This window comes from Pleurodeles waltl, chromosome 1_2 (genome assembly GCF_031143425.1).
Source record: "Pleurodeles waltl isolate 20211129_DDA chromosome 1_2, aPleWal1.hap1.20221129, whole genome shotgun sequence".
Lineage (NCBI taxonomy): Eukaryota > Metazoa > Chordata > Amphibia > Caudata > Salamandridae > Pleurodeles > Pleurodeles waltl.
This window is the reverse complement of record NC_090437.1, coordinates 428,660,618-428,675,921: the sequence shown is the minus strand read 5'-3', so window position 1 is coordinate 428,675,921 and position 15,304 is coordinate 428,660,618.

The following is a 15,304-nucleotide window of genomic DNA, read 5'->3' as shown; positions in this document are numbered from 1 at the left end:
GGCCCAATCCTCTGTCCCCAGGACACGTCAAGCAGCACTGTGTCCACCACTACAGGGAACCCAGGCAAACCCACCACACCAAGAAAATCAGGGACCTGGGGGCAGTGACAGTGGGCACACGGTTCAGGGGACAGAGGCCCAGGAAAACCAGGGAACTGGGAGGACTGCTGTGCGACATGGGGAGGACAGGCCCAGGGAACCCACTCTCCACGAGGCCCTCTCCTACATCATAGGAACGTACCATCATTCCCAGGAGACGATGGCATTGGTACTGTCCAAATTACAGGAGACCCAGCGGCTGCAGGAGGAACAGTATTTGGGGGTTCAGGGAGGAACTCAAATCCATCAATACCACCCTGGATACCATTGTAGGGGTGTTGAAGGACCCTGTGAACACCAGGAGGGACAATGTGGCACAACAAGAGGCCCCTGACACTAGCCTGGACGATGAACTGCCCACCACCTCCGCCGGCGCTAGTGGACAGGAGGCACCGCCACAGGACCACGACACCAGCACCCCACCCCATGCAAATGGAGAACCACCCCGCAAGTGGTCCCTGAGATCCAGGACAAAGACAGAGAACAATGCCAAGACCCCGCCAAGAAATGAGACCACCCTGATTGTCATCCTTCTGTCCCACTTTGTCACTCTGTCCATCCTGAAACTGCCCCAGCTCCACTTCCTATGCCCCTTTGGACAATGCACCTGTGAGACTAATAGACTGGACTCTTCCATGGACATTCCTCCACCATCACCCCTGACCACTTTAATACCACCTCCACCATTATGCACTAAAATAAACACCCTTGAATCACCAAACAATCTGGAGTCAGTCTGTGCTTTCACAAATGTTTATTTGCAATAAGTGAGGAAAATACCAATGTCCATTCAATTTGTCAACATATCTATGTCACACAGCTTTAGTCCATGAGGTAACATACCAGAGGTCACCCAGTGGGACCCACATCTGTGAAATGGAAAGGCAAAGTGACAAGTCAGGACCCATACACTGGGTGAAAGTGACAAACAGATGATAGGTCTTACAATTTTGTCAGATGTAGGATGCGGTGATGTCTACTTACCTGTGTGTCACTGGAAGTATTGCTGCATCACGGTGTTTCTGTTGTCCATGTCCTCCTCTTCTGCCTCCTCTTCTTCACTGTCCACAGGCTCAACAGCTGCCACAAGACCTCCTTCTGGACCATTCTCCTGTAGAAAAGACACCTGTTGTCGCAAAACCAAGTTGTGCAGCATACAGCAGGCCATGATGATCTGGCACACCTTCTTTGGTGAGTAGTAGAGGGAACCACCTGTCATATGGAGGCACCGGAACCTGGCCTTCAGGAGGCCGAAGGTCCTCTATATGACTCTCCTAGTTCACCCATGTGCCTCATTGTAGCGTTCCTCTGCCCTTGTCCTGAGATTTCTCACTGGGGTCAGTAGCCATGATAGGTTGGGGTACCCAGAGTCACCTGCAAATATTGAGGAACAACTGTTAGACACACTAACCCTTAGGGACAACCCCAAACCCAGACAACTATTCACACGGTATAGGGTCCTTGTCCTCACCTAATAGCCACACACAGTGCCTCTGGAGTTGCCCCATCACATAAGGGATGCTGCTATTCCTCAGAATGTAAGCGTCATGCACTGAGCCAGATAACTTGGCGTTCACATGGGAGATGTACTGGTCTGCCAAACACACCATCTGCACATTCATAGAATGGTAGTTCTTCCGGTGTTCACTCCTGCGTGGGGACCAAGGCCACATGTGTCCCATCAATGGCACCTATGATGTTGGGGATATATCCCAGGGCATAGAAGTCACCTTTCACTGCAGGCAAATCCTCCAACTGAGGGAACACGATGTAGCTGCGCATGTGTTTCAGCAGGGCAGACAACACTCTGGACAACACGTTTGAGAACATTGGCTGAGACATCCCTGATGCTCTGGCCACTGTAGTTTGAAAAGGACCCACATGCCAGGAAATGGAGTACTGACAGGACCTGCACTAGAAGGGGGATTCCTGTGGGATGGCGGATAGCTGACATCAGGCCTGGCTCCAACTGGGCACACAGTTCATGGATTGTGGCACGATCAAGTCTGTAGGTGTCTATGACATGTCTCTCTTCCATTGTCGACAGGTCCCCCAGCGGTCTGTACACCGGAGGATGCCGCCATCTCATCACCTGCCCCAGCGGACGTGCCCTATGGACGAGAACAGCGAGCACAGAGTCAGCCAACACTGAGCTAGGAAAAATACAATTTTATTGCACACATTTGTCAATCCGCTATGTACCTGTCTCTGTGTGTATGCAAGGCCTAGATATGTGTGACACATTTAAAATTAATACGATGTGGCCCCCTGAAATGGCAGCTGCCTGACCTGAAATGTGGGACAAGGGATATGAGGTAACTGCGCTGGCGTTGTACACCGTCACGGTAGGCGGTCCAAGACCGCGGTGCAATCCTGCATTGGTTAACATTGGACCCTATGGGTCCCAGGAGGCAATGATGATGTACGCAGGCAGTGACGGTACGCACCGCCGCGGACGTGACTGCCATTTTCTTTCTGTTCAATCACTTGAAACCTGATCTTCAACAGGAGAGGACCTACACTGCAAGTGCTGTTGTGACCTCAGTCTGGACGCGACGATGGCTCATGTGTCTGGGGAAAGGGCCCCTGCCTTCACATCAGAGGAGGTGGACAAACTAGTGGATGGGGTCCTGCCCAGTACACGCTACTCTACGGTCCTCCAGACAAACAGGTGAGTACACTGTGAGCATGCTGTAAGGGCAATGCCTGTTTGGAGTGGTGTGGATGGAACATACAAGGGTGGGGGGGAATGAGGCCTGCATGATCGGACGGTGAGTGTATGTGCGTCTGGGCAAGGGTGGGAACGTGGGCAAATGACTGTGACGGTCCGGACGGTTACAGTTTTTCCTTTTTCCATGTACTATTCCTCTAGGTCAGCGCCCACCAGAAGAAGGATATTTGCCGTGCCATCGCCAAGGATGTCTGGACCCTGGGGGTCCACAACAGACGGAGCACCCACTGCCGGAAAAGATGGGAGGACATTCGCCACTGGAGCAAGAAGACAGGGGAGGCCCAGCTGGGGATGCCATCCCAACGTGGGAGGGGTGCCTGTCGCACTATGACCCCCCTGATGTTCCGGATCTGACGGTGGCGTATCCGGAGTTGGATGGGCACCTGAGGGCATCACAGCAGTCACAAGGGGGTGAGTACCGTCACATCCATCTGACTCTGCGCGCATTGGAGGTGTCTGGGTGGGGTAGTTGGGCACTGGGTTCCCCTAGACTAGGGCGAGCTTTGTAGGCAAGGATCCTTTGTGAGGCACGCTAAGTGGCACCCCAACCCCATCACTGGTAAGAGCCATCATCACCTAGTCAGGCTCCTGTGACTTCCATGTGTGCAGCAATCGGGTATAGGCCATGTATCCCATGTCCCTGTGATTAATTAGGGAACTCTAAGTGCATGGCATAGTGCAGAGGGATGCTGTGTCTGTAGTGTCCGCCAACGGTAGCGGTACTGCATGCACTGAACATGTCTTTCTTCTTTTCCTTTCCCCTTTTTGTGGTCTCCCTGTTCTTGTGTGTATTAGCATCATCAGGTGGAGGAGCTGTACCACTGGAGCAGGAGGGAGCTGCATCCCACATGGCCCTGGAGGCCAAGACAACGGAGTCAGAAGTCACCAGTGGGACGGAGGGCGAGGGGAGCTCCACGGAGGGGACAGGAGCAGAGACCAGCGACACCGACTCCTCCTCTGGTGGGAGCTCACTTGCGGTGGCGGGCCCCTCCGTGCCCCCCGCATCAACAGGTACAGCCGCCACCCCACTACCAGCACCGCCCTCCCAGCAGCCCCTCAGCGTGTGTCCCGTGGCCAGTCACCCAGGAGGGTGGACATCTCCTTCGCCCAAGGCACCTCAGGCTCTGCCCCAGTCAGCCCTGCTGCCATCAGTGAGGAGGCTATTGACCTCCTGAGATCCCTCACTGTTGGGCAGTCTACCATTTTGAATGCCATCCAGGGTCTAGAGAGGCAGTTGCAACAGACCAATGCATTCCTGGAGGGCATTCATTCTGGCCAGGCAGCCCAAAAGAGAGCATTTCAGGCTCTGGCCTCTGCACTGATGGCGGCCATTGTCCCTGTGTCCAGCCTCCCCCCCTCCAACTTCCTCCACCCAGACCCAATCCCCAGTACATCAGCCTATCCCAAGCACATCATCAGACCAGCATGCACACACCTCAATACACAAGGGTGACTCTGGCAAACATAAGTACCACACATCCCAAAGGCACTCACACAAGCATCATACCCATGCAGACATGCCAACATCCACTGCCTCCACTGTGTCCCCCTCCTCCCTCCCTGTCACGTCTCCACTCACACCTGCATGCACTACATCTTCAGCCACTACCTCCATCACCAGCACACCCATCACCACACACCGCTCACGTGCAGTCACCACCCCCACTACCATTCACACATCCCCTGTGTCCTCTCCCAGTGTGTCTGTGAGCCCTCCTCCCAAACTACACAAACGCAGCCACACACCCACCCAACAGCCATCCACCTCACGACAGCCTCCAGCCCGTGCACCTTCACCCAAAGTCATTATATGAACACCTCCTACAACCACTACCTCTTCCTCCACTCCCAAACCCCCTCCATCTACCGGTCCCAGTGTATCAAAAAAGCTTTTCCTCTCAAATGTTGACCTCTTCCTTACATCTCCCCCTCCATCCGACCCATAGGGCCCACCTTTCTAGGTCCCACATAGCACCTCAGCCACCACATCACCTGGCACAGTGGTGCAAGAAATATCCGGATTCTGGAGTGCGCCAAGCAACAGGGCTGCCAGTGTCCCAAGGATCGAGTCCAAGAACATTCCCCCACGTCCAAAACAGAAGAAGTTGCCCACATCCCGGAGGGAGAAGGCCAAAACACCTGCCACCAAGGGCTCAGCCAAGACAACGGTTGGGAGTGGCAAGACAGCTGCGCCGCCATCCAAGGTGGGGAAGTGCCTGAAAAAGAAAGGCAAGTCAATGTCACCGCCAACCTGCATGGCGGACAAGACCGCCACCGGCACCGCCAGATGCACCACGGGCACCGCCACCAGCACCCAAGATACTGGGCCCTTCACCAGCACCACAGACACTGTGCCCTTTAGCAGCACCGCAGTCAGTGAGCCTGCCACCAGCACCGCCGCTCATGACGCCACCGGTCAATGAGCCCGCCACCAGCACCGCCACCAGCACTGAGGTCAGTGAGCCCGCCACCAGCACCGCCGCTCATGACACCGCCGCCAGCACTGAGGTCAGTAAGCCCGCCACCAGCACCACCGCTCATGACACCGCCGCCAGCACCGTGGTCAGTGACCCCCCCACCAGCACCGCCGCTCATGACACCGCCGCCAGCACCGAGGTCAGTGACCCCCCACCAGCACCGCCGCTCATGACACCGCCGCCAGCACCGAGTTCAGTGAGCCCACCACCAGCACCGCTGCCCAATGACCGCCACAAGCATCACCGCTACTGAGCCAGCCGCCAGCACCGCCAGCGGCCACGCCACATCCTGAGCCAGTGGCACCTCCGCAGACATGGCTGCCATCCCCAGTGGTCATTCTTGCGAGGCTGGTGGTCAGTTCCAGGGGCCTGGGCAGCTTCCATGTTGCCCCACCTTCAGTGAACTGTCACATCCACTACCTCAGTCCTTGGCAGGATGAAGGAATCTGGGCACAAAGCCCCCTCCAGAACCATTGGAGAAAGGCATCCACTACCTCAGTCCTTGGCAGGATGAAGCACTCTGGGCACAAAGCCCCCTCCAGAACCAGTGGAGAAAGGCATCCACTACCTCTGTCCTTGGCAGGATGAAGCAATCTGGGCACAAAGCCCCCTCCACAACCAGTGGAGACTGTTCTCCACTTGAGAGACTATGGCTTTGCACTCCCCAGTATAGAGCAGTGGGCAAACCACCCACTGGTGAGACTTGAGAGACTGTGGCTTTGCACTCCCCAGGATACATCAATGGGCATGGAGCCCCCTCGTGGAGCTGGCGTCATGCACTCATCCGGCTGAGGTGCCCCCCCTTCCCTTCCCCCTGAGGTGCCTGTTTTTTTTCCATCTGATGCACCTGCAATGTTCTCTCCGTTTCGATCGGGTATCTTGTGTGGGCCTCACCCATGCATTTTGGGCCCAGTGGTCCACGGACTATATTGGTGCAGTACCTGGACTTGAATTCTTGGTGTACATATTTGTTTATAGTGTATATAAAATTTTGAATAATGGATTTTACATGATTGCAATCGTTCAACTGATTTCCTTTTGTCCTTGCGTTCTTCCAGGGGGGCTTGGGGTGTGTAAATGTAATGTTTCAGCATGTATTGGTGTGTGTGTTGTTGTGGGTGAGGGTGGGGGTGTTGCGTGTGTGTGTCAATCTCTTTTCCCTCCCCCGTCCCTGTGTTGTAAGTGCAGTACTCACCGTGGTTATCGCCACCATCGGTCGTGCTCCTGGTAGAGGAGCAGGAAGACAATCACAGGGAGTATTTGGAGTTCAGGCTCCATGGCGTCCTGGTTCCTCTTGGGTTGTGTAGAGGTGAGTGTTTCCCCTTCCAAGTCCTGTTTCCGCTGTGTTTTTGTTAGCGTTGAATCCGCCCCAGAAAAGGTGGTGGATTGGCCTGTCATAATAGTGTGGGCAGTACATTGTCTTCAGCCATGCTGTTTGTCTGTACCGCCGTGGCGGTCGGAGTGTTAAAGTGGCTGTCTCTGTTGGCGGTTTCTGCCGTGGTCATAATCCGCCGGCCTGTTGGCGGTATTACCGCCGCTTTAACACCGACAGCCAGGGTTGTAATGAGGGCCATAGTCACAATATGGAATTAAACACCTCTCTTTATCACTGAATCTTGCTCTGGATAATTATTTATGCATCACATGTTCTTTAGGAATCTGAGTTTTACCTCAGGGAGCATGTCACAAAGACAAATCTGACTACTTCTGATGCCACATCACATTTGATGGGCATGATTGTACAGCAAACATCACACACAGTATGTATGAAAACCATCTTTTCTATTTCATGTATGAAATACATTGCGTTAGTAACAGGACTGTATGAACAGACCCTTGACATCAGTAAGTGTGACATTAGCAATCTCTGCAAGGAGCTTGTGTGACAAGAGGTGCATCAATCCTGAAAATAGATAGCACGAGTGCCCCAGGTATGACAAGCAATGCTCACAAGACATGCCCTGCGCTGTCCATCCCAGGTAATAAGTCCTGCCACAGCCATGTTTTAAGTCTCTGACCTCCCTTCTCTAGGGGGCGCAGTAAATGGACTATCTGTACCATGAGAATCATCATCAACACTCACCCAGACTCCCATTCTGACTCCTGTTTGCTTCCCTTTTCAGTATGGCATGCCATATTAACACTACATTAGCCTGCAAGGACTTCAGGTCCCATAATGCACGTCCTGGTAGTCGGTAAGACTTGTAATCTTCTGTCCATTGCTTCCCATGGGAAAAATCTGGTTGGCCCCTTATACTGGATTCTGTCCTCCAGGACTTGTGAGAGACTGAAGCTGCACACACCTGTGAGCTCTCTCATGCAGCCCAGCCATTTGACTCTGCCCTGGCCTTGCTGCTGCCTGGAACATCGTAGAAGCTGCCATTCCCTGAAACTCTTTGTTGTGCATTAGAGTACAATTAATTTGTGTACCAGAGCCCTTGTTGGATTGTGTTACAGTTCTGAGTAACCCCTAAAACTGCTCTCTGTTTCCACAGTGTTGTTCCTGCATGTTCCAGTCAGACTCTGCTCCCTGTTTTTCTGCCTTGTTCATGTTTTTTCCTGACAAAGCCTGCTTCCTGTTAGCCAGACCAGTTCCAGTCAACCAGAGCCTGATCCCTGTGCCTGCATTTGCCTCATAGTTGGTTTCCTTGCCCTCCATTTCCTCTTGGAGTATATGACCAGTCCTCAACAGTATAGAATAATTTAATTTTGTGTTTGTACTGGCTCATGTTTTCCAGGGGGCTAATCCAGCCCCCATCCTTTGTCTGGTTTTGCATGTATTCATTATGCTACGGCTGTATTCCTGGATTTTGTACTGTGCCTCTAGCCCAACAAACAAGGGCTGGTCATGTGTATGTAAGGACAATCCATGTTTGTGCCCTGACAGTCCAGACACAGATTCGCTTCTGCTGCCACCTTTCAATGGGGCTTGCGTGGCGACTAGCTGTGAGATTAATCTGCACAGAGGCACTGATGTTCCCTGTTGTTGTGGGAAGTACAGAGCCATACCGTTTGTACAAACACAGTGATGAGACCTGCATGTTTGTCCATTACTGATCTGTAACATATTTGTCCACACCAAGGTTGCTCTGTCTTCGCTCTATGGTATATTCTGCTTTCCATAGCTGCCCTATCCCCTTGTATGCTTTAAATGGATCTTCAGCTTTAGGTCAAATCTGCTTTGAAAGATACACTGTGAACTCAAGGGTTGGTTCCACAGACTCCTGACTAGACGTGCACGAAACCGTTACACCATGGAGGCCAATACGGACACAGGGTACACATGCCCACACACTTGAACTGGACACTTTTGTGAAATGCACCTCTGAAAATATCTAGACACATGCAGCCTGGGCTGCTGGTCCACCACAGCCACAGGAGGAACATTAGGCAAACGGATGTGTACATAACAATCTAATGACTGGAATTGAGGCTTTGTGTCGCAAACACTGTACCTACCAAACATGTTCAAATGCCTGATTTATGGGTAGTATACACACAAGTGAGCATGAAGTCGTAGGCAACAATTAATGACATGTGAGGGGTAACATTACAGACATAGCCCTCATCAGCCATCCACGATCTTCCCTGTGTATTTTTTGTGTTGGGAAATGTGTTGTCCCCAAAATCAAACAACTACACACAGCAAAAGAGTCAACACATATTACGAACACATATCATTGTACCTCATTGATTGGTATCTGATGTTGATACACATTTGTAACACATTCATACATGAACATCATGCATAATGTATTGCATGCCGTTCCAACAGAAGCACACAATTAGTTGTAACAGTCAAATTACACACAAAACACACAGGCCATAATGTATAATTTTGTTGCGTAGCCTTGCTGTCCTCTATTGTCTCAATATCTGTGATAAACTTACAAATTCCATTTTAATTACCTAAGTTTGCGCTGCTGTTACGTCAATTAAAAATGCATATTTAGCACACAGATATTAGTAATGTGGACCGCAGTTGCATGGTCTACCACATGTGGCCAAACACTAGAACACACACTACAGGCCATACCATCCTATTTTTGCCTAGATATAGGCTGCATGCATGTTAAATTATGAAATATAACGCAAACACAGTTTGAGTAAGAAATTTTGATGCTAATGCATCGATAAATTATGCAAATGCACAATATACATCAATAGGTCCCTAGCGTTAAGTCCACCAGCCCAATCCAGGCATGTGGATATCCATAGAAAATGTATTTTTCCGTGAATGCGTGGGATTTTGATGCTTATGTAGCTTATGCGTCAAAAATATTGAGGCAAACTATGTAAGCATCAAACATTTACAAGCAGGACGGACAACGGGGTGCAAATGGGACAGGAAATGATGTAATAGGATATCCTGTTTACAGAAATGGTACAGTGGGTGTACCTTCACTTTCACTTTGCAGTCTGTGATTTTTCTAGACTGTGTGGCTGTGTGTTGGTCTTGCTCTCTTGTGGATTGTGGATTTTGTCTCATGTGTGGTCTATCTTTTGTCTTTTAGTATTACCTAACTGTATTTTGTACCTGTGTAGGTGTTTCTGTGTCTTTTATTGTTGTCAGAATTGTATTTGTACTGTTGGGGGTCTGTTTGTGGGTAAGATTAGTTGGGTAGTTTGGGACTTTCATTAGGGTTTGTAAGTGTCCTTTGTTCTACTTCCTTTTCATTTATTTCTCTTTTTACTGTATTACATTGTGTACTGTACCATGTCGGGAAGGGCAAGGCTGGGGCGCATGGGTGAGGAGGAGCTTGGGGCATCTGTGGGGCTGGTGTGCCACTTCCTTCCCATGATGCTGGAGACAGGGGGCCGTGTGATACAGGGGTATCACACAGAGGCAAGACGGCTGCGTTGGTCAAAGGTGCTGTTACACCTAAGAAGAATATTCAACAACTCCCGGAATGAGCACCAACTCAAGCATCAGTGGGCTGACCTAGTGGTCCGAGAGCAGGACCTGCTGCACCAACTGGGGGTGGTGATTGGTGGCCCTGTTGGTGAGTATCACATTGACAAATGTGTACAGTTGAATGCTCCTGAGTGACATTAGCAGAGGTCAAGACATGCTGCATGCAATGTTTGTGGCATGTGGAATGCAAGTTGAACAAACTGTTAGTGTACCAGTAATGTGATGTATTACACATGATAATACATGGTAACAATGCATTCCACAGTTTTGTTGAGCCATGTCCGACTTTTATTCAGGGCCATATGTACAAAGCTCTTGATAACTTTCACTAATAGCTAAGTTTACTGAATATTTGTGTTTACTTCAAGACAAATATTCATTCACATGGACAAACCCAAATGGCACATCTGCTATCAGATTGCACAGTCACAAAACAGAGTCTTCTAGTGGCATTTTGGATTAGGTGTTCAAATCCTATTATTGAGTCGCAGACCCCTTTCTCAATTTTTTCTTCTGCACAATTGCCGGGGCTGAGCTATTGCAGTTACCATCTGTTTCGAATTGATGCCAACCCATTTTCAAAAGGGAAAGGATCACTATGGGATCCCTCCTATTTGTGAATGCATGGCCATAAACTATTTCTGAACATAAAATTGTGTAAGGGACCACTGACTGCTTCCAGAAATCTATTTGAGTAATGAAATAGGTTGTTAAAATACTTTCTGTACACCCCTGCTGAAATATTGCTGCATTTCAACAAATATTAACATCTCAATATGAAAGCAGTCACAGACATGGTGGTCTGCTGAGCTCAGCAGGCCAGCATTCCTGTGAGTGCCGCCATTCCCAAGGGATTTGCAAAATCAGACCTACCTCATCATGATTGAAGAGGTAGGTCATTTGCTACTCCATTTTTTATTTGCAAACAGTGTCATTTCGAGTGTTCTACCTCTGCTCTGATCATCCAACTTGATAATTGCTAGTTGCTGAGTCTCGCAATGTGTGAATCACAATACCCGATATAGGTACATATGGCCCTGAGTGACACATTTCAGGTGCAATTACTACACCTGTGCCCATGCATTCTGTCAACAATGATCAGCTAAGACACTGTCAGCAAACATTCTTAAGCAGTTTTGGAACAGCAAAGTGGGCAATCCATGTTTAGCGCTACATTGTCATCATTACACACACAGGATCCCTGCTATCATGTTGTCATAGGGAACATATACAGCTTAGGGGACACTGCCAATGGGGCATATGTAATCTACATACAACACTGGCACACCTATCAAGGACCACTGAAAGCACGATAATTCCTGAATGCAAATCGACCCACATGTCCATCGCACAGTTAATCATTGTCCCTTGATGCACAAGGTGCAATACCTGAGTCCCTTGTATTGCAGTGCACCAGGAAAGTGCCATTGCGATTGTCACCCAATAACAAATGATGAAATGGAGTACCATCTGAAATGGATTAGCCACAAAAGTGTGTAGTCAGGTTTAGCACCACATGATTGTTAGGGCCAGTGCATGTGTGCATATTTGTGTCTATCACTCACTGGAGTGACAGTGTCAATGCAAGTTTGCAGTAGTATGTCTGTTGCTGTGTCTACATGCCTGATGTGCAGCTCTATCATATAAATGTCACACACTGTGATATATTGTTCTACGTTTGTACAGTGATCAGACATTGAGCATATATCTCCCTTCCATGTTTTACAGGTGGACCGGCCCCCTATACCATTGGGGAAGTGGCTCGATTCAAGTACTCAGACGTATCCAGTAAGTGTGAAAATGTCTGTCCTGTGTTGGGATTGCAGCTGTTGTGTGATTGACTCTTGTGTGTTGGACCCATTGCAAGATATGATGAGCTGGCACGTGATCTGATATGTGACTTGACTGGAGGTTGACATGGTGTTCCATGCAAGGGTTAGATATTAACTGGCAGAGAGTCATATCTTTGGAGTCTACTGCTGTGCAATAGGCAGGGGCAGGTGAACAAGGTGATTTGAAGCCACATGTAGGCCCACATTTGATTAGGAGGTGGTCGAGTGTCAGAATGTTGTCAGGAAGTCATACCGTAATTTACACAAGACAGTGATGCATTAGTTTTACACACAAACGTGTGCATCCCTGTAATGTAATGAACATGAAGGACTGTATGGGTGACTGTTCCCCAGCATCTAGCCCCACATGTTGTACTCCATTGACGTGGCACTTAAGTGGTATGTTATAGGCGTGCATGCAGGTCAAGGCCAGATGTGTGCTTGCATCAATGTGGGTGATTTAGAAAATGTGTCAGTGAGATCTGATATTGATGGTTGTCCACAAATGGAAAGATGAATGTAGATGTGATTGACCAATGGTTGACTCACTCCTAGTTGACAGGCCTCTTTACATGTGTTCCACTCACTAAATCCATGTACAGCTGGACAAAGCTTTGTGGTTGTCCTTGACAGATGAAAATATGGCTTGCATGCCCATCCCCCCTGAGGCACCGGGTTAGGGGGAGACAATATATGTAGCTAGGTGTGATGGTCACAGTGTAGATGACAGACATCTAATTCAAGCATGCATGTGTGCCAAACTACACTGACCCCTTATGATTAGCAACTGCATACCATCCTGCCATTTCCATATACAAATCACAGGTGTTGTGTGCCTTGAAGTTTATCTAGATGATTAGTTGGCCTGGCACATGTTGAATACTTGCTGCATTTGCATTATGACACCTTGCACTACATACATGCACAGATCAGTTAATTTGGTACACACCTTGTTGTGCTTTGCTGTGCTGTTAGATAGTTGATGGGCAGGCTGTGTTGCCATGTCATTCCTCAGGGACAGTCTATCATCTTTACTGTGATTTGGCCTGCATGAGCAATTTGTGAGGAAGTGTTAGATTATCCTCTGTACATGCATCACACAATGATGACATTAATGTTTGCCAGTCTCTTTTTCACAGATGCCAACATGAATGCCACACCACTCAGAGAGTTCCAGCGATGGGCAGTGCGATACAGGCACATCCTGGATGTGGAGGCTGGGTATAGAATGATGGCAAGACGCTATCGTCATGAGAGAGCAACTGGAGCATGGCGGGCTTTCAGCCAAGGGGGCCCAGCATTGGCCACAACAGGTGCCGCCACCACCCCGACTGCAGGCAGTGGCACAGTGGGCACTGATATCTCCACCACACCTACTGCACCCTCAATATCTGGAGCACAAGCCACAACACCTGCTGCACCATTTATGCCACCACGCCCAACCACAGCACGTGCACCTACAGTTGCTACAACCTCAGCGACACAAACCACCACAGCAGCTGGTATAGACATGGCCCCATTCAGGCACCTTCAGCTGGACATGCGTAAGGTCCTGAAGAGAATGGACAGTCTCCAGGTGATGTAGCTCGAAATAGCCGGAGATTGAAATCGATTCAAAACATTCTGAGGAGGGCAAACCTCTAAGACCAGTTTTGCCTCACCCCTAATTCCGTCCCCTCCCTCCTCTTTCCTTATGCTGGTTTTTTAGTGGGATTATGGGGTTTAGTGATAGGTTAGAGTACTCTATTAGTTTAGATAGGATAAGTAGGATGGGAGTTGGAGGAGTTATATTATTACATGTTAGTTTGCGGGTGGGTTGGTGGTGGTTGATGTTGGGGTTTTTGTGTATTCTTAAAAAAAAACATACATATATATATATTAAAAATAAAAAAATAAATATATGTTTGTTTGGTATTAGTTAGTATCTGTTTAGGTTAGTATATGTTGTCCTACATGTGTCCCGTCATATAACGGGGGCGGGGGTTAGTGTTTAGAGTGTTTAGTTACATGTGGTAAGTAAGTTTAGCATAGGGTAGTTAGGGCCAGTTGTGGGTAATGTATAGTTAGTTTAGGTTAGTATAGGTGTGTGATGTAGTTTACGTATTATTTAATACATATTTAATAAAGTTTTAGGTACTCATTTACGGCATGTGTCATATGCTTGGGGATCTGGGTCTTTACATGAGTGTACAGTGGGAAATTTGTGTTTGCCTGTGTATTCCTTCCTGCATCCACATCCCATTCTTGACATGTTTATTCCCACTTCCAAAAGAGCTGTCACATTGGCAGCTACAACAAAGCTACTTCTCTATGAATCTGCCATCCATTCTACCCACCACTCAAGGTGACCATGGTTGCCATGTATTGGACAGGTAGGTGTGCTTTTTAAGCTGTCATTGCTTAGGTCCCATGTTGGAATCTTGGGCACTGTGGAACGTCAGTCTGCAGCCTGATGTTCATGTGAACCCTGATAAACTGAATGGTGTCAAATTCTTATGAGGTTAAGTATACAAAATCCAAGCCCATGGGTTTAGATTGTACTCCCAGGTGACGTTATTGTCCAAACACTCTTACACAGCCATTCCTACTGTATGTTGCGGTTGTGGCATTTATGTTTAGAGTCAAATGTCACATACACAAAGATTGTCTTGTAGGGGATGTGGCCAGCATTGAGTTTAATCTTGTAGATACCTTGGGCCTGACATATGCAATTTTTGCACAGCATTTGACTGTTAGTGGTGCTCTAACTTCAGAAATGAGCCACAAGAAGCACACATGATTTTAAATCCAGATCCTTGTGCATAGATATCAGCCCTCATTCTTTCCACGCTCTTGTATTGACATTCTGTGCCCATTTACGTGTTACATGCATCACAACTATCCAGCACAGAAGATGTCACATTACACATAGACAAAGTGGATGTGTAGGTGCTGTTTATTTTTGTAGATACCTTGGGCCTGACATATGCAATTTTTGCACAGTATTTGACTGTTAGTGGTGCTCTAACTTCAAAAATGAGCCACAAGAAGCACACATGATTTTAAATCCAGACCCTTGTGCATAGATATCAGCCCTCATTCTTTCCACGCTCTTGTATTGACATTCTGTGCCCATTTACGTGTTACATGCATCACAACTATCCAGCACAGAAGATGTCACATTACACATAGACAAAGTGGATGTGTAGGTGCTGTTTATTTTTAAGTGCTGTAGTGCAATATTTACATAGTCCAAGTTTGTAAGTCTATT